We start from the raw sequence: 19,189 nt of genomic DNA, 5'->3' as shown, positions 1-19,189 counted from the left end.
TGACCATAGGATGTGAAATTAGATGGTTGCATTTATTCCATGACCAAGCTTCAATTTCAAAATAAATTTTATTGAACTTTGTGACACATCCAAGCTATCAAATTTTACACCCGATGGTTGTTAGTAATTACGACTTTCTTATATTAAAGATAAATGGTATCATTGTATATAATCCCAAACGTAATACATTATGAGGATGATATACATGTAATTTTCTCTTTACCAAAATGAGTCAGCATCCCAACGTAAATCTTTGATAAGAAAGGGGTTGGGTCCCCCTCCCCCACCACACAACACACATTATACTACATTGTGGTTTTCATTCTTACTGACACCGCATCACTAACATCTTTAATAAACTAGCTCCTAATTATTTGAAAAAAACTAACTAAATTAAGCGCCCCCACCCCCCGCCCCTGCCCCAGCCCTAGCCCTTGCCCCCCAAAAAAAAGAGGCTAATATCTTTCTCTAAACATGTGATTCCCTTGTTGAATTACCCAAAAAAAAAAAAAAAAACTAACCTCTCTCTAATATTACTCTACGCTATTTGGACATTTATGAAAACTAGAACCTTGCAAACCAACCATATATGTGAAAAATAATCTACCAAAGCAGCTTCAAATGTCAAAATAATAGGCCAAGTTGTGCTAAAATATTATTCTCTCATTATAAAGGGCAAGAGAGATTAAATGTCAACTAATGATTTAAGCAAGTGGGTTCCCTACCAACAATGAATCTAGACCATCTATTTAGTAAATTTCAAGATTTAGGCCTTTACGAACTCAAAATCACTTATTTTAAAATGTCGTGTGATTTCACCGGTGTGATTTTATTAGTGTATACAACACAACAATTTGGATGGACCACCATTTCAAAATTTTCCATTTTCATGTTTTCATTAATTATAATCCTATTCTGAGAGTATTTTTTTAACCATAATTATTTTGAAGCCCTTGATATTTGTCAATATAATTCAGATTAGTTTTATTGTTATTGTTTCATTTTATTCCCTCTCAATCAATCTAATGTATAATTTGTTTATCAACAACGGAGCAAACATTGTTATTGGATTTGATGGAAAATTTGGCAAAAACTTATTAAATATGGAAAAAGTTTATATAAGTAAGAGGGCCTAAACAATCAAATTAAAGCACACTAAAAATTTCACTAAAAAAAGTTGTTTCGATGCTTAAAAATACTGAAATAGATCATATCAGCCTCAAGATGTATGGACATGAAAAAGTATGGATTTTCAAGTCTTTGAAATAGTGCATCTTGTAATACATTTTTTGGACCGTCAATTTTTTAGATTTTTAAGCATTCATAGATATGCTTGATCTACATTATTTTTGAAACTCTAAATTTTATAACCAAAGATGAAAACAACTTTTTAAGGCATCACAAAGATTTCCATTAATGAAACAACACCTTGTGATACTATTTGGAAGTTTGCCTTACTTTGTTTGTTTAGGACCTCGGCGGTGCGGTTTAGGTTGAACCTTAAACCATCCAATAAGAACCTCCACAGTTTATCGTAACATATAATATTCGTGTAAAATTTATTAAGATTATTTAAAAATCTATTTTTATATTTAATTATAAAATTTTAAACTTTAAAAATAGTTAAAATTTAAGTAAATCTATACACAAATGAAAATATTAAAAATATAGAGATATTGAAAACGTAGAGATGCACTAGCAAAATCTTTTTTTTTTTTTTTTCGTGTATATTTATACATGTCGATGTCGAGATGTTTCTCGTTTTTTAAAACAATTTCCTCACTTATTTGAGAGAATTATTATTGAATAACCTCCATTTATTTATCAAGAACAACTTCCCCATTCAAAAAGAAACCAGCCATTTTCTCGTACTACTGTGTTTTCAGTTTTCACCAATGGCGGGCTCAAAACCCTAGACTCCGGCCCTCCTCTCATCTTCCCCGCTAATTCCCAACCCTCTGATTCAGAGGAATACGATCTCTACTCTCGCCTCAAATCTCTGCAACGCCAGCTTGAATTCATCGACATTCAAGAGGAGTGCGTGAAAGATGAGCAGAAGAACCTCAAAAGGTAGCTCCTGAGGGCTCAGGAAGAGGTCAAGAGGATACAGTCTGTGCCCTTGGTTATAGGCCAGTTCATGGAGATGGTGGACCAGAAAAATTGGATCGTCGGATCGACTACAGGTTCGAGTTTACCATGTGAGGATATTGAGCACTATTAATCGTGAGCTTTTGAAGCCTTCGGCCTCCGTGGCTTTGCATCGGCACTCGAATGCGCTCGTTGACGTTCTTCCTCCGGAGGCCGTTTCTAGTATCTCTCATCTAGGGCAGTCTGAGAAGCCGGATGTCACGTATAATGTGAGTGTTTTGTCTTTAATTTTTTAATTATTGTGCGTATTTGAGCCCTAGCATTTGGATATTTACTTGTGAGGAATAGATTGGTTGTTTATTATCGATGCGATGAATTCCATGGCCTGTATTTGCTTTTCTTGTTGGGAAATAGTTATTGTTACTTATGTTTATGTGTTGAATTGCAAGGTTTGTATTGTTTAGGATTAATGTTCCTTTGTTATTTGTGTATTCTGAATTCTAGGGCTGCATTGTATTAATTTGTTAGTTTAGATCATGTTTATTATGTATATTGACTTCAAGAGTTTTCAGTTCTTTCTAAGATAAGAAATAATTTTACTCAATTAAAAGCACATCATGAGCATATTGTGTAAATTTGGTAAGGAACACGGTTTGTAGCGCTAATGGTTTTTATTTTTTATTTCTTTTCATTTTTGTTTTTTGTTGGTTTTTAGATTTTCACTTTAATGCTCAAATCAAGCTCGTAGTGATGATGGCCAATGTCTTAGCATTAGAATGTAATTGTGATTCAGGTTCCTGCCGGAAACCTTTAGGATGGCTTGGGAATCAATTTCTGCCCTTAATTATGAAATTTGTAGCTCCATGGATGGTGCAGATTTGGCAATTCTACCTTAAAAATGGACAAGCTAGATAATGTGTTACAAGAATGGTATTTTTAGGGATTGAAATCCATTTTTTATACATGAATGTGAAGTCGAAGTGATAGGTTTGATGCTTTTTGGGTGCCAGAACTGCGATTCTTGCTGGATTTTAGCCACAGCCTTAGGCTAACCTTTCTCTTTAATTTATGGTTTTGTGTATGTGTGGATGATACTTGATCATTGAGATTTCCCCTTTTGCTTCACTAATTGCCTTTTTCTTTTCACTTGCTTTTGTGTACCTTTAAACAGAGTAAATGTAACTCTTATTCAATTAAAAAGCGGTATAAATACAAGGGTATGAGTACGGTTCATGCACTATGATATTTAGGGAAGAGTAAATGTTTGCAATATTTAGATCCTAGTTTAAGTTCCCCTCTAGCCAGGGATAGAGATGCGATTGACATCTCTTGGGCTATGATGGAGTTGTTGGATGGATTACTAATATCATAAATCTCCAAAAATCCTTCATGTTGCTTCTCTCTCCTGCATTTTCCATTTATTAGCATTCATTTACCTCCCTCCACTGATAGAGGTTTAGACTAATGCTCAAAAAAGAATTACATTGCAATCAAGATATCTTTTACTTTTTATGCTGGTGGAGTTAGAAATCCTCGAGGTCTAAGGCTGGCCTACAAAAACTAGTCCCCCCCTCATTATGACTTTATAAGGTAGTTCCATCGAAGTTAAGCTTAACTTTATAGGTTTTATAAATTCATTTGGTGCCATCTTCCTCCTTTGAAATAGTAGATGTCAAACATTTTACATAGTGCCATCTTCCTCCTCCTTTGAAATTGTAATAGTCAAATGTAGTCCACGTTTTGGTGGGGGTACCTGGGTGCAGCCTGGAGATCACGTTGCTGGAAGGCACCTCACCTAGACTGCCCCGTGAAAATTCCTAACAACACGTGCATGTGTGGTACATCGTTTCACATCTTGTTGTGTTTTTTCTTTCCCTGTAAATTGTTAACTCCGCAACTTGAACAAGTTTTCATGAGACGGTGGATACTTAGTCTTGATTAAGCACTGTGTTACCTCACTTCTATGATGATTTTGGTTCTCTTCTGCCATGATACATGTCAAAAGAATGCTAAAGGGAAAAACCTCTAAATTACACTGGTCTTATGAGAAGGGCCAGGGAACCATCCATAAGATAAGTCTAGGAAGGAAGAAATATTAGATCTCCTTGCATAAGCAATGTTATAAGTTGAGTCACAGCTTCTTTTGTCAATTAGATGTTATCTTTGTGATTGTTTGTTAGATGTTAGTCTTTGTGCTGTATCTAAGGGTTGGTGATTCTGACATATGTAGTCTTGCAGCTCTTGCTTAGATGTTGGGTGTAGGGATGTGATTGGGACACAATTAGAAATATGTGTGATGACAATGTATCCACAGCAAGGACAACTGTATTAACTCTGTTAAAAAAAGGCAGGGTCAAAAGAATGAGTCAATAAAAGGCTAATGTCATAAAATTGTCTAGGAAAAGAATATGATTAATTTGGAGTTGGCTAGAAGAACGGAGTTGAGAAAAGGGTATATATGTGTGTATTTAGTTTATGCATGTCGGGGAATGAGTGGTAAACACATTGACCTTCATGCAACTATGTTGGTGCTCAAAGGATGTTATATCCAGTTAGACATTACAAAGGGATAAAACAATGAGCAAGGGAAATTTAAGGCATTTTGGAAGACATGCATTATAAAATGTTTATTAAAAAATTGGAGTACCCTTAAAAAATGCGTTTTAATGGAGTTTGCTCAGAGTTCATTGGTACATATATGGTCTAAATTTGAATCAATCATGTCATAATTAAGTAAGAAACACATGGAGATTACTTGGAAATTTTTAAAGTTACAAGAAAATTTGGGAACAAGGAATTCTGGAAGAATTTCTGAAATGGATAATTTAGAAACTTAGGGATTGGGAACATGTTTCTTAAATTGGATATACAGGGGATAAGAAACTTTTGTACGAGCTTGGGTATTTTGGAAAACCCAAAAGTTCATTTTATGCCATCAATAAAAAGGTTTTGTTTATGCATAAACTTCTAAACAGTTCCAGAATATTATAGAAAATATAGAGTAGAAAATCTTGAAGTTTTTTGAATGGAATTTCTAAGCCAAGTATTTTTTTCTGATTCCTAACCAAAGCGTGTATTTAAAGAACTCACTATAGACTGTTTTGGGCTTCTGAAGAATTTTAAAGGTGACTATATTCTGGATAAAAAGTTCATGGGAGAGTAACTTGGAAGTTGGCGATAGATCAGGTATCCGTTATGAAACTTAACAAGAAACCTTGTTCTAGGTTTTCCTCTAGAGATTTCAAAAAACAGAAGTCTCTCTCCAATGGAGAAAAACCTAGGGTTTGGAGAGAAGGTACTTGCTAGATTTTCTAGGGTCACAGGCTCAAAGGTTTGGGTTGAATAAGATGAAATCCAAGAGGGCTGCAAATGCTTGCTGTACTTAACTAAATGTTGAGATGCAAATGAGTTGTGGCAGGAAATCATTGGATATAAGTCTTCCTTGGAGCTTCTATAGGATTTTCATGGGTGAGTTTTGATTGGAGCCTTTTTTTGCAACTATCTGGTATCTGTATCAATATTGTATTTTGTCATCACTGGTATTCTAAGCTTGTGCAATTATCTGCATATGTTAGCCTACAAAATCATCGAGACCTTTGTTCATCCTTGTATCATAAGCAATAGGCATAGGCTTTCATGAATATCATGTTGCTATCACCTCTATATGAACCAAATGGCATCAAATTTGAAACAACCCCCCCCCCCCCCCCCTTCCCCTCCTTTTCTCCAGAAGGTAATATCTGGCCAATGTTTTGCAAGGACCTGTTATTTTGGCATATATTCGATTTTACTCCATCCTGTCATTGACATGGTACCGCTCCAATCCTATTTATGTTGGGTGCTTCAATATTCCGTGCCGAGCTTTTCTGGTAATATGCTTTGTTTATTTTTCTTTTATTTTATTTTTAGATTTTTTAAATGCTTGTACTATGACTGATATTTAACATTTTTGATGGGAACATGATATTTCTTTGAAGTTTGCAACTTATTTCTGCTATATAATGACCAGGTTTTTGGGGTACTTGCTTGTATTTATGTATGTATTTTTTGGGCGTATGAATGCAGTTAGGGCTTTGGGTGATCGTGTTTAATATTATGAGGGTCTATTTATTTTAAAAGTTTGGAATTTGGAGTCTGCACCAGGACAGAATTTAATACTCTTGCCTGTTCAAAATCTTACAGTTTTACAAACTTTCATGGATATCTCATTTTTTCTGGTGCCAAATATTTTTGACCCTTTTTCAAAATCTATAGCTATTAGGGAATGATAAAAACATGTCAAGAGGATTTTCTGTAAATGCTATTGCTAGCTTTTAAATGCAGAACTCAACTATGATATGCTATGCTTCCTTTTAAAACTTTTCAAAGTCAACAAAAGTGTGCTCAAAACGTAGAGGACTCTTTCCCGACAAAAATATGCTTGAGCATTGCACTTCATTTAGTACAATGAAGAGCAATTGTATGAAATGCACCAGGAATCCTTTTGAACTATTATTAAAAAAAGGAAGAAGCTATTTTGTCAAATTTCAAAGTTACAAGGTTCCGTACCACCTAGGCGGCCACCCAAGGACTACCGCCTAGGCTTGGGCGATGGGCCCAGGCCTTTTGGACCGCCTAGGCGTTGGGCGGTCCGCATTTTTTAACACTGAGAGGGTGGAGAGTGGAGAGATTGTTATTCTTAACCAAAGAAGTAGAGAGTGATAAAATGATGGTATTTAGTGATAGAATATCTGAACTTCAGGCTATGTCCACGGGAGAAAGAAATGAATCTATTATTAACTCGACGGTTACAATAGCCTTTCAAAAACGAACTTTTTAGGGATCACTGATCTCTAAAAAAGAGATTTTCTTTCTCTAAGGTTCTTCTCTCTCTCAGAGACTTCTTTTCTATTTAGAGGCTTTCTCTCTCTAAAAGAAAATGTTTTCTCTTTTTTCTCTCAACAAAGAAAAGGATTAGGAAGATGATCACTAACTCTCTTTCATCTTCTTCTTTTCTTAAAGAAGAAGGATAGTTTTTTATCCTCTTCTTTTCTATCAGAGAAGGATAACTCTCTCTCTTCTTCTTTCTAAGAGAATGATAACTTTATCTTTTTTCTTATTTTTCTCTTCAAATGAAGGCTTCTTGTATTTTTCAATGCACTAAAAAGAAACATCCGCCCAAAGAAATGACCCAAGAGAGATGCATACCTAAAAATGGCCCAAGAGAGGTGGTTGTGGTTAAAGCCCCAAGAGGAAAATACAATCCACCCACATGAGGGCCTTTTATGATGTGTTTTATCTCTCTAGAATAGATAGATTGGAATATTTAACCACCATATATATCCTTATCTCATATCATGTGGGGGCCATATGAGGATATCACTTTAGAGAAGTCAACAACCTCCTACGTTTTTACGTTTGTATTGGTCAATGAGATAATGACAATTTTATAATGAATATCCCATAACCTCCTAAAGGTGGCTCATCTCTATCTCTTTTCAACTAAGAGATAAGAGGATATCTCTACCCATATCAATTACGTGAGATTTTCCATTTTCGTGGGATAATTACTTGGTCAATAAATTTTTTTTTTTTTTTTCCAAACTTGCCATTTTCTACTTACGCAATTTTTATTAGTGTCCCTCCCTCATGGGATGGGACACCCAACAATGGTGAAGGGTGCATTAGTATTACGTCTTGTGTACTGGAGCATCGTTTCATGTTACTCCATAGAGATGCTATTTTGCTTCTTACAGAGCGTTAGATTTTGGCTCTGTGAAGATGGGGAACAGCGGTTCCTCAAAGACTGTGGGTAAGAGAGATGTATGTATCTTTAACCCCATGTTACCACTATTTTCTAGGCAAACAACATTGAATCTCTTTCTCCAGTAAGGACTTTAAGGAAATCTCGGATCTGGTGGATTCAGATGTGTGTGGTCCCATGGATGTCAAGTCGTTCTGTGGCGCATCATACCTCGTCACCTTCATTGATGATGCTTCATGAAAGGTATGGGTGAAATCAAAAGATCAGGTGTTTGAGGTCTTTCAAGATTTCCACGCTAAGGTAGAAAGGGAGATACACAAGCTGCTAAAGTATCTCAGAGTTAGGAGCATGTTATCCACCGTCAAGCCGTATTGGGGAGAAACAGTCCTCACAACATGCTACCTAATATCGTTCTCTGTTGTTTCCTCTAGATGGTTAGATCCCAGATTGAGTTTGGACCATAAAGGACATCTCTTATTCACACTTGATGGTGTTTGAGGCATTGGTACACATGCCCAAAGAACAAAGATCAAAGTTAAATGAGAAAGCACTCCTATACATCTTCTTAGGGTACTCAGATGAAGAGTTCTGCTATAGGCTATGCGATCCTGAGAACAGGAAGGTGATCGGGGTATGGATATGGTCTTTCAGGAAGACCTTACTATTGAAAACGTGAAGAAGGCGTAACGCCACGAATCTTTAATGGTTTAGAACTGGTCATAGTTCCTCCCACCGCAGTAAATGAAGACAGGGGAGAAGTGAAACAAGAGGATGGGTCAAAAGAGTTGATATACCAGTTTCGGGGAACATGGGGAGTAGCATATTCAATAAGTGTCTCCTCTTAAAGTTGAACTGAGAAGGTCCTCTAGGGGACATAAACCCTCTACCACCTACCCCGCATTAGAGTATGTCCTATACACTGAAAGGGGTGGAACAAAAATCTACCAGGAAGTTAGGTTGACAAACACAAAGGGATGTGGCTTAAAGCTATGCAAGATGAGATATACCCTTGCATAAGAATCACACCTATGACTTGGTAAAGTTGCCGAAAGGCAAGTCAGAAGATCCCTTCAACCAAGAGGAAGAAGGAAGATAGATAAGAAGATCCTTATGGGTCAGCCGTAGGAAACACATGCAGCGGAAGCGTGGTGAGCAGACTCATTGCTAATCTTGACAAGGAACACTGAGCAATAATAAATTGGATATTTAGATATCTTGGAGGAATATCCAAAGTGTGTTTATACTTTGGGGGAGGTAAACCTGTGTTACAATGGTACACAGATGAAGACATGGTTGGAGAATTGGACTCCAAGAAATCAATATCGAGATAATTGATTACTTTTGTAGGGGAGTTGTTGTATGACGTTCTAAGCTGCAGAAGAGTGAAAAACTGTTGCAACTAGGGAAAATCCTTACCAACAGGAGTTTGTAGAATATAATGTCACCTTGGCCAAAGACAACAAGAGTGATGAAGAAGCATGGCTGACATGGGTGGCATTTGAGCACCTGCAAAGGGAAACCTCCCTCCTAAGATTAGAGGGGGAAATTGTTTGGCCTTCATCTTATGAGGAAGGGCCACCAATAAAAATTGCCTAACTAGAAAAAGACAATTTTAGAAAGTAAAAAAATGATGACTTATTAACCAAGTGATTATCCCATGAAAATGAGAAGTCTCACGTGATTGATAGATATAGGTAGAGAAATCATCTTATCTCTTAGCTGAAAAGAGATAGAGATGAACTACCTTTTAGGAACTTATAAGATATTCTTTCCATAATTGTCATTATCCCATTGACTCATACAAAGGCAAAAACGTAGGAGGTTGTTGATTTCTCTAAAGTGATCTCTTCATATGGTTATCACATGAGATGAAATACGGATAAATATGGTGTTTAAAGATTTCACCATATCTATTCTAGAGAGAGAATACATCATAAAAGGCCCTCAGGGTGGGTTGTGTTTTACTTTTGGGGTTTTACCTAAAGTCACATCTCTTTGGCCATTTTTTGACGTGCATCTCTCTTGGGCCATTTCTTTGTGTGGGCTCTTCTTGGTATATTGAAAAATACATTAATCCTTCTTTTGCAGAGAAGAATAAGAAAAAGAAGAGAAAGAAAGTTATCATTCTCTGAGAGAGAAGAGAGAGAAAGTTATCATTCTTTGAGAGAGAAGAGAGAGAAAGTTATCATTTTCTGAGAGAGAAGAAGAACAGAGAAAAAATTATCATTCTTTTTAGAGATAAGAAAAATGTAAAAGAGAGCCAGTGATTTTCTTTTTAAGCCTTTTTTTGTTGAGAAGAGAAGAAAAAAGAGCGAAAGGAAATATTTTCTTTTGAAGAGAGAAAGCCTCTATAAAAAAAAAAAGTCTTTGAGAGAGGGAAAAACTAGAGAGAGAAAGTCTCTAGAAGAAATAAATGATCACAAGAAAATTTGTTTCTTAGAAGACTATTGTAATCGTTGAGTTAATAGTGGATTCGTCTCTTTCTCCCGTGGACGTAGTCTGAAAAGATAAACCACATAAAATCTCGGTGTCAGTAAGTTATTATTTTTTGCATGTTTTTCCCACTCATACACACATTGACTTTGGTATATTTTTGTGTCCCACATATCCACGTTCCCCTGTGTGCATCGTGTGAGAAGGCTCTAATTGGGTGAGCCCAACACGATGCACCTCAAAATCTAGTAAAAAAGAGTGCTTCGAAGTAGGAAAACTTTTCAATTGATCATCTCAAAGAGGTATGGATATTAAGAAAAAATAGAATTTCAAGTCCTAAAAATAGTGCATCTTGTAACAAATTAGTTGGACCATATATTTCAAGATTTTAAGTTTTTATAGATCTGCTTGATCTGTAATGTTTTTGGATTTTTAAATTTAATAATTAAGGTTGAAAATGGATTTCAAGCCATTGTAAGGTTTCTGATGCCGGAACTACATGTTTGAGCAAATCGTAGAGGTGCGTCTTTCTTGTATAAGGTGGGCAACTTATACAAACCTCTCCATAAAATAAATAAATGTTGTAGTGATTACTCTCATAATAATCTATTCTATCAATCATGATTCAATTTAATCCAATTTATAATACAGGATTAACTAAAACATTTAGATCGGAATTGCGATTGAGGGACTACAGTGTATAGTATATGACATTCTAATAAGAAAGAAAGGGGAAAGAACTTGAGAAAAATTTGAAACGGATGAATCATGAGTGGATTTCCTGATGAATTTGAGTCGCTGGAACATTTTGTGATAGACTAATAGTATACGATGCTTAATCATGGAAAAGGCGACAATTCGTATTTAAAATTCTAAATTTATGATAGGATTCATTGTTTCTCTTAGGACTACTTCGTATCAATTGAATCCATCAAGGAAAAAAGCAGATGGAATTTGTTTTTGAAAAGGAAAGTTATACAACGAGACTATTAACCTTTGGTACCGGGTGGTCACAACTAATTTTTATCATTGGATGTAAATTTACGAGGCTACATCTATTCCATTGACTAAGCTCAAACTTTCAAAAAAATTTTCTCGAACTTTGTGACACACCCAAGCTATTAGATTCTACATCAGATGGTTATAAGTAATTGTGACCATTTTATATCAAAAGTAAATGGTCTCATTGTGTACAATCACTTTTGAAAATCCATGCTTTATTGACAGTGTGCAGATAGCTGTGATTTGTCAAGAAGCTCGGATGCATGCAGTTCGCAAGAACCGGTATGTCATGTTACCGAAGGATACACAATGTCAAGAAACCCGATACAGATTTTGACTTTTACAATTAAACCTTACGGCAATCTCTCTCTTTGCCAATGTCAAGAAACCTGATACAGATTTCAATTTTTAAAAGTATCAATCTCTCTCTTTGCCAATGTCAAGAAACCTGATACAGATTTCAATTTTTAAAAGTATCAATCTCTCTCTTTGCCAATGTCAAGAAACCTGATACAGATTTCAATTTTTAAAAGTATCAATCTCTCTCTTTGCCAATGTCAAGAAACCTGATACAGATTTCAATTTTTAAAAGTAGGCCTTATGAAAATCTATCTCTCAGCCAATGTCGGAATATCTTTCTGTGCTGTTAAATTATTTTCTGTAGAATAATATGTTTATGTGCAGGCGTCTTTCTCTAAGCTATGAGGTTCCTAATGGGAATGAGCCATTTCAATCTGCAGTTAACCTCTCACTCTGATCAAAGAGGTTGCTTATGGGAATGAGCCACTTACATGTGCAGTTACTCTCTCTCTCTGAGCAAAGAGGTTCCTTATGGGAATGAGCCATTTACATGTGCAGTTAATCTCTCTCTCAGCCATCTAAATGTGCAGTTAATCTCTCTTTCTATCAGCCATCTAAATGTGCAGTCTTTCTCTCTCTCAGCCATCTAAATGTGTAGTTTCTCTCTCTCTTTCAGCATCTGAATGTGCAGTCTCTCTCTCACTCACAGACGAGTTTCATAATGGAATGGGCAATTTAAATGAGCACTTAAGTATGTTACCCCCTCTTGGTTGGACATGAATTAAATTTTCATTCGTAAGTTTTCTTTTGGAAAAACATACATAAATTTGACAAACTTGGTTGATTTTCTCTCGGTTGCTTTGAGTGAGTGGACTTTGTTTTTGTTAGGGTTTAAAAAATTGGTGATTTAGATCGAGAATTGGCCGGTTCTTTCACAAACCGGCCAATTCCGGTCGGCTAGTTCTGTTAGAGCAGTGTTTCAAAATCCAAAACGGTGGGACAAATTCTTCATCAGTCATAAATCTGTGTCGGATTGCTAGATTGGCAACTCGGACCGTGTTTGAGTAAGTGATTGAGAAAATATTAATAAATAAATAAATAAATAAAATAAAAATTAGATAAGGGGTTTAAAAGTAGGGATATAGAGGGGTTTAAAAATCAGATCGGAAATCGATGGGTTTAAAAGTAGTGTTAGAGAATCGATATGAAGTGGCTCTACTTTTTCTTTTTTAATCGAACCAACTGGGTTCGGTCTGGATCCATGGCCAGAGCTGGCCCCCTTAATTTTTTTAATTTCTAGTTTGGCAGAATTGCCGATCAGCCAAACTGGATAGAAATCCATGTGGGCGATCTGATCACCTATCCATTTTTTTAAACCTTGATAGTGAACAAGTCGGCCACATGCTTTAATTCTTGGAACTTTGATTGGACCCAAGCCTCTAGTCTAACTTCGTATTTTGTTTTAAATTACAGTTTGCCTACCAAAAACATTTCATGCTCTCTCGCATTGAACATCGGCTCATGTTAGAAAAAGAGCTGTCTGCGGCTTAATTGGATAGTGCTTGATGATTTGCAACACTACGTATTAATTTTTACCGAGGGTAGGGGCCCTTTCACTCACCCAAAAAAACTCTCTAGCCTTTAATGCTGTAATTTATTCTCGCTTGAAGTTTGCCTACCCAAAATTTGGGTCTCAAACAAAGAGAAAACGGAAAAAAAGAAAAAAAGAAAAAAAAAGATGAGGCAACATTCAAAAAAAAAAAGAAAAAAAAAAGGTAAGGTGTATCTCCAAATTTTGTTAGAAGTAGCTGTGATGTCATAAACTTGATGATGGCTTGATAACCCTTTTTTTATATCTAATTATGAAATTGTTAATTTTAAAAATAGTTTAGATCTAGTAGATCTATAAATATTTGAATTGTTTTTAAAATAAATAGTTTAGATAACTCATTATAAGATACACTATTTTTGAGATTTAAAATTCTTCTTTTTATTGTATATATCTCGAAGTCAAGATGATCAATTGGAGAATTTTTCAACTATAGAACACTCTTTTTTAATAGATTCTTTTTACAATATAAGGTTGATATCTTATATAAATTTTTGCCTCCCTCCATAATAGAAGAGAAACTCTCTCTCTCATGCGGCTATAACCTTAAATTTATAGAATATATGCTGTAGACAAGGGCAACTTTTAGATTTCAGTTCCAATAAAAATATAAATTTACTATAAAAGTAATGACCCCATAAAGCTTGTCTAATGGTTGTGAAAAATATATATTTTATTTTCAATAAAAATAAATACCTATTACCAGAAATAACGACCCAAAGAAGCTTTTCTCATGGTTATTATAAAATAGATTTTATTTCTAACTAAAATATATATATGAAAATAGAGTTAGCCAGGCTGCTTACATAACAATATTAGCCAACAACCTAGATTGAATCTGGACGATCTGATGGTCACGATCTCATTGTGTATTTTTATTTTCATTTTTTTTTTCTCAAATTTAAATCACTTTAAATTTTAAGCGTTCATTATTCTCATCAAGGTGCACTTAATAAAAATATTAAAAAAATAATTCGTAAAATATGAATTGACCAAAATATCCTTAAAATGCTTTTAGGGTATTTTGATTGATTTATTTTTTTGCATATATATATATATATATATATATATATATATATATATATTATCTACTACAACACTAACGACCAATGAATAGAAGCTTTTTTCCATTATAAATTAGTGTTGAATTATAGGTTTTCATTTCCCACAAAAATGCAAAAAAATATATTACAAGAAAATAATGACCCGTATAGATTTCATCGGAAATAAAAAAAATATCATTTATACAACACTAACGACTCAATAAATCATCTTTTACAGATATTAAAACATGGATTTTGTTGCTTAGAAAATGTTATCCGTTTATTTATTTATTTTCAGTTTTTGTTGTTTAGAAAATGTTATTCATTTATTTATCATTTCCGGTTTTTGTTGATGTTATTCGTTTTATATTGCTTGTAAAATATTTTATAAAACATGGATTTTGTTGCTTAGAAAATTTATTTGTTTATTTATTTATTTTCAGTTTTTGTTGCTTAGAAAATGTTATTCATTTATTTTTGTTGATGTTATTTGTTTTATATTGCTTATAAAATATTTTACTTAGAAAATGTTATTCATTTATTTTTGTTGATGTTATTTGTTTTATATTGCTTATAAAATATTTTACAAAAAAAAATATATAATTTATCAGAGCCAAGTTTCGATCTTGGGACCTGTGGGTTATGGGCCCACCACGCTTCCGTTGCGCCACTCTGATTGAATGTTTATATAAGCAATTCAATTTATTACTAAGCTATTCTATGCATCAATCACGCCCGATTTGCTTAACATATTATCCTTCACTCCATCCAATAATTTGAGCCGACCGTCCAATTATTTGAGCCGTCCAATATGGATTTATTATTACTTTATATATACTTTTTAGGGAAAAGCTTTCGTACCCATAGGGGAGTATATTGTGGATTTACTCCTTCAGGTAAAACGCAATCTAGGAGGTTCCACAAATTTTAGGGATATGCCTCTTCAAAGAATCAAACCATAGACTAACCTCAATACCTCAACAAAAAAGGATGAAGTTTTTATAAGGCTTAAGGCTTAGGCCTTATGAAAACAAAATAAAGCTTCACCTTAAATCCTTATTTAGAAAGCACTTTCGGCAACCGAAATCTCCATAATGGCTCTAAAATCAATTTTTAATACCAATAATAAAATTTGAAACTAAAAAAATGTTACAAATCTTGCGGATTGATAAACACTTATTTTTAAGGTGAAATGGACGGCCTAGATAATTTGTTGCAATATATACTATTTTTAGAGCTTTAAAGCCTAAGTTTTTTTTATAAACATAATGTTCAATCCGAGATAATCGATGTAAAGGTTGCTTGAATAAAAAATTTCAATGAGTTATGAGGTGAGGCTTTACTTAATTTAATAGGGGTGCAACCCTATCAAACCATTTTCCTTAAAACAATTCCAAACCACACTCTATGTGTTTGGAAAAAATGGAGAGTATATGATAAAACTGGTTATGTTTCGACATAAGGAGGATAGAACAAGGGCATCGATGTATAATTGAATGGCTAAGGATGTGTCATTGACTAAACTCAAAGCTGAAAGAAAAATTTCTCGAGTTGTTTTATGCATCCCAAGCCATCGGATTCCGCATCTGATGGTGAGGAGTAAGTATGACCTTTTTGTATCATAAGTAGATACTTGTACACTATACCATTCCCTAAAAAAAATAATACATCGATTGAATGGAGACCCTCTAATTCTTAGAGGGCGAGATCTAATTGTTCAAGAACTCAAAATTCAAATTATTTTTTGAGGATAATTATTTATTAATTATTAGGTGGTTCCTAAAATTTGAGATCCCCAAAGTAAGTTTTTTTGCCCAAGGGAGTAAACATACAGTGTGCTCCCCCTAAGATCATAGTGTGTACTCTTTATTATCTATCGGACTATCACTCCATCCAAGAATTGGAGCGGTCCAATTTTTACTTAAGGGTGGTTTCTATAAGGTTGCAACCTTAAACAAGCGCACCTCTAAATATTATAGTATGTAATTTTGGTATAAAAAATTCTTAAAATTATCTTCAAACCTATTTTCATAATTAATTATAAAATGTTAAACTCAAAATATAGTTAAAATCCAGTAGATCTATAAACATGTGGAAATCTTAAAAATTGACAAGATGCACTATTTCTTGCAATCAATATCTTATTTTTTTTATTCTTATATCTCAATATCGAGATGATCAATTAAAAGGCTTTTCATTATTAAAATAATATTTTTTGGTGGATTTTTGAGGTGCATCTGTAATTCTACATGTTGCAACATAATATAAACTTTTTCCATTACTTAATGGGGAAAATTTATATAGAGCCAAGGCTCTAAACAATCAAATTTGAGCCTACATCAAAAATTTCACTAGAAGAGGTTGTTTTGATGCCCAAATATTTTCAAATTGATCATCTAGACATCAAGATGCATGGACATGAGAAAAAAATTGATTTCAAGTTTTGGAAATAGTGTATTTTGTAACACATTTTTAGACCGTCAGTTTTCAAAATTTTCAAGTTTTAATAGATTTGTCGATCTACACTATTTTTGAAGCTTTAAACTTTATTCATAAATATGAAAATATATTATAAGGCTATCACAAAGATTTTCAATAGTGAAACCAAATTTCTGAACACTATTTGAAGGTAGGCTCTAATTTGATTGTTTATGGCCTAGGCCCTATACAAACCGCACTCTGACTTAATGTATCTCTTCATTGTATCCACCACTTCCGTACAAGAATATGAGGCTTCCAAAATTTTCCTTAATTAGTATCTGTCTAATCTGAGCCGTCCAAATTTTATTTAATATTTTTATTTATTGTCCTTCAGTCCGACAAATAATCTCAGCCGTCCAAATTTTACTTGATATATCTCTTTTATCGCCCTTCACCCCGGCCAAGGAATCTGAGCCATCCAAAATTTCGTCTGGAATTTCAATTGATGGTAACTTCGAGAGTAAAGAATTAAGGTGCACCCAAAAAATCAATTATAAAAAAGCTATTTTCGAAGTTCAATAACTCTCCAATTAATCATCTCGACATCTAGATATAGGAATATGAAAAAAAAAAAGATTTCAAGTCTAAAAAATAATGCATCTTGCAACACATTGTCTTGACCATCTATTTTCAAGATTTTCATAAGTTTACAGATTTATTTGATTTGAACCAGTTTTTTAGTCTAAAATTTTATAATTACATATTCTTAACCGTTCGAATAATTTTTGACACAACTTACATCTTATTATAAAATTGGGTGGTGCATCTTACTTTGATTGCTTAAGCTTGCAACCTTATACAAACCACATCCTCCAAAATCTAAATCTAGCTCTATTTTGTATTATTACATTTGTATCCTTTTATGTGAGTTGTTAAATTATCGAGTTACGCATATTTTGGATTTTTGACATACAAAATAGGCATGTTCAAAATTTATTTTTTAAAATTTTTAGATTTTTAAAATCCGAAAATATGAATTTGAAGTTACCTTTACTTTTGGATTTTCAAAATCTAAAGAACACATTAAATGCATTATTGGATTTTCAAAATCCAAAAGCGACATAGAACTAATTTTTGGATTCTAGACATCCAAAATATACAAGCAAATTTTTTATTCTGAAAATCCGAAAATTGTTTAGCCCAATAAATTTTATGTTAAGATTTGGACTTTCAAAAGCCGAATTGTTATATGAGAAATATAAAATACCCCACGAGTCCAACAAGAGAGAGAGAGGAAATGCGTTTATTGTAAAAAAAAGATATCAGAATCGAATGACCTAACCTGTGGGGACCACCCAATTTTGTCAAGGAACGAGTGGGTTTCATAGGAACTAGACCGATTCCCGGTTCTTATTAAGAACCGGTTTGTGTACCTCCAATACCAATCTAAATCAAGTGATTTCAATTCGAAACACGGGTTTTTCGAACACTGCTTTTTATGATAAGAAAATGTATACAAGGCTATTTACTTTTGATATAAAGAGATCACAATCATTAACCATTAGATACAGTGGTTTAAAAAATAGATCGGTGACTTGGATTGGACATCCTAAAAAAAAATCCGGATCGGCAAATCGGTGATTCGGATCGGAAATCAGGCCGAATCGTTCGGATTAAGCCTTAAAAAAATTCAAAAAAATTATTAAAATTCATTATAAATGTTGTTTTTTAGGAATCCAATAAGAAATGGGGGTATTACATTACCAACTTTCATTGTTTCCATCAATTTATGAATATTGATATGTTCTTTCGCTGTATGAACTTATGTTGACCATTAAATTTACATCACACAAAAGAAATTATAGAATTATCATCGATTAAGTATATAATCATATATAGACTACAATAAAGAGTTGACTAAATCGATGAAAAATTGGCCACTAAAGTCTCGAATTGGCTGAAAACCCTAATCAACTAAAAAAACTCAAATTACTACAACCTAACTAACTATAATATTATATACCAACAATATTTTATAATTATTTTATTATATAAATAATAACAAATCCAAAATATTTTATAATATCATCTAATTTAAAATGTATTATTGACAACTGTAATAAAAATAATACACTACATGATTTATAATACAAAAATTAATAAATAAAATAAAAGATTTGGTTATCAGTGTAAAAATTATTAGAATGCATACCAATTTTTTTTAATTTTTTAGGTTTCTATAATAAATTAGTGGAGGACATTGTTAGTACTACTTAGTAGAAAGAGAGATTTTAAATGGCCTCATTGTATGAATCCTATCTTTAAATTAATATTTGTAAATTTATGTTAAAGACCATCATGTTATAAAAATAAAAAATATAATCAGACCATTTATTCCTAGGTCTTAAGAAATATATTTTATTTTTTTGACAATAAATACTTATCGTGTTATCTTTTTTTTTTTTTTACAAAAAAAATATTATACTTGTTGATTATCTTCTTTTTTTTTTGACAAAAGAAGAAGATGTTGTACTACATTTTTTTTGCTTG

At 33.4% G+C, this 19,189-nt stretch overlaps 1 long non-coding RNA gene across 4 annotated transcripts; it reads left to right on the top strand.

Moving 5' to 3' along the window:
• The first annotated feature begins 1,655 nt into the window (after nt 1-1,655).
• Nucleotides 1,656-12,382, top strand: LOC110007088 (uncharacterized). 4 transcript variants are annotated; one of them, XR_016060866.1, is made up of 3 exons: nt 1,842-2,357; nt 11,492-11,548; nt 11,951-12,382. It is a non-coding gene; the product is annotated as an uncharacterized LOC110007088 (long non-coding RNA). The 4 variants fall into 4 exon arrangements; XR_016060869.1 differs by lacking the exon at nt 11,492-11,548 and adding an exon at nt 5,819-5,957 and having other exon boundaries at nt 1,874-2,357; XR_016060868.1 differs by lacking the exon at nt 11,492-11,548 and having other exon boundaries at nt 1,656-2,357; nt 12,007-12,382.
• Nucleotides 12,383-19,189: the final 6,807 nt, after the last annotated feature.

Source organism: Amborella trichopoda, chromosome 8 (genome assembly GCF_054954075.1).
Source record: "Amborella trichopoda isolate Santa Cruz 75 chromosome 8, AtrichopodaSantaCruz75HAP2 v2.0, whole genome shotgun sequence".
NCBI classification, from domain to species: Eukaryota; Viridiplantae; Streptophyta; class Magnoliopsida; order Amborellales; family Amborellaceae; genus Amborella; species Amborella trichopoda.
The sequence above is the reverse complement of the archived record's forward strand: the minus strand, read 5'-3'. Positions and strand labels throughout refer to the sequence as shown.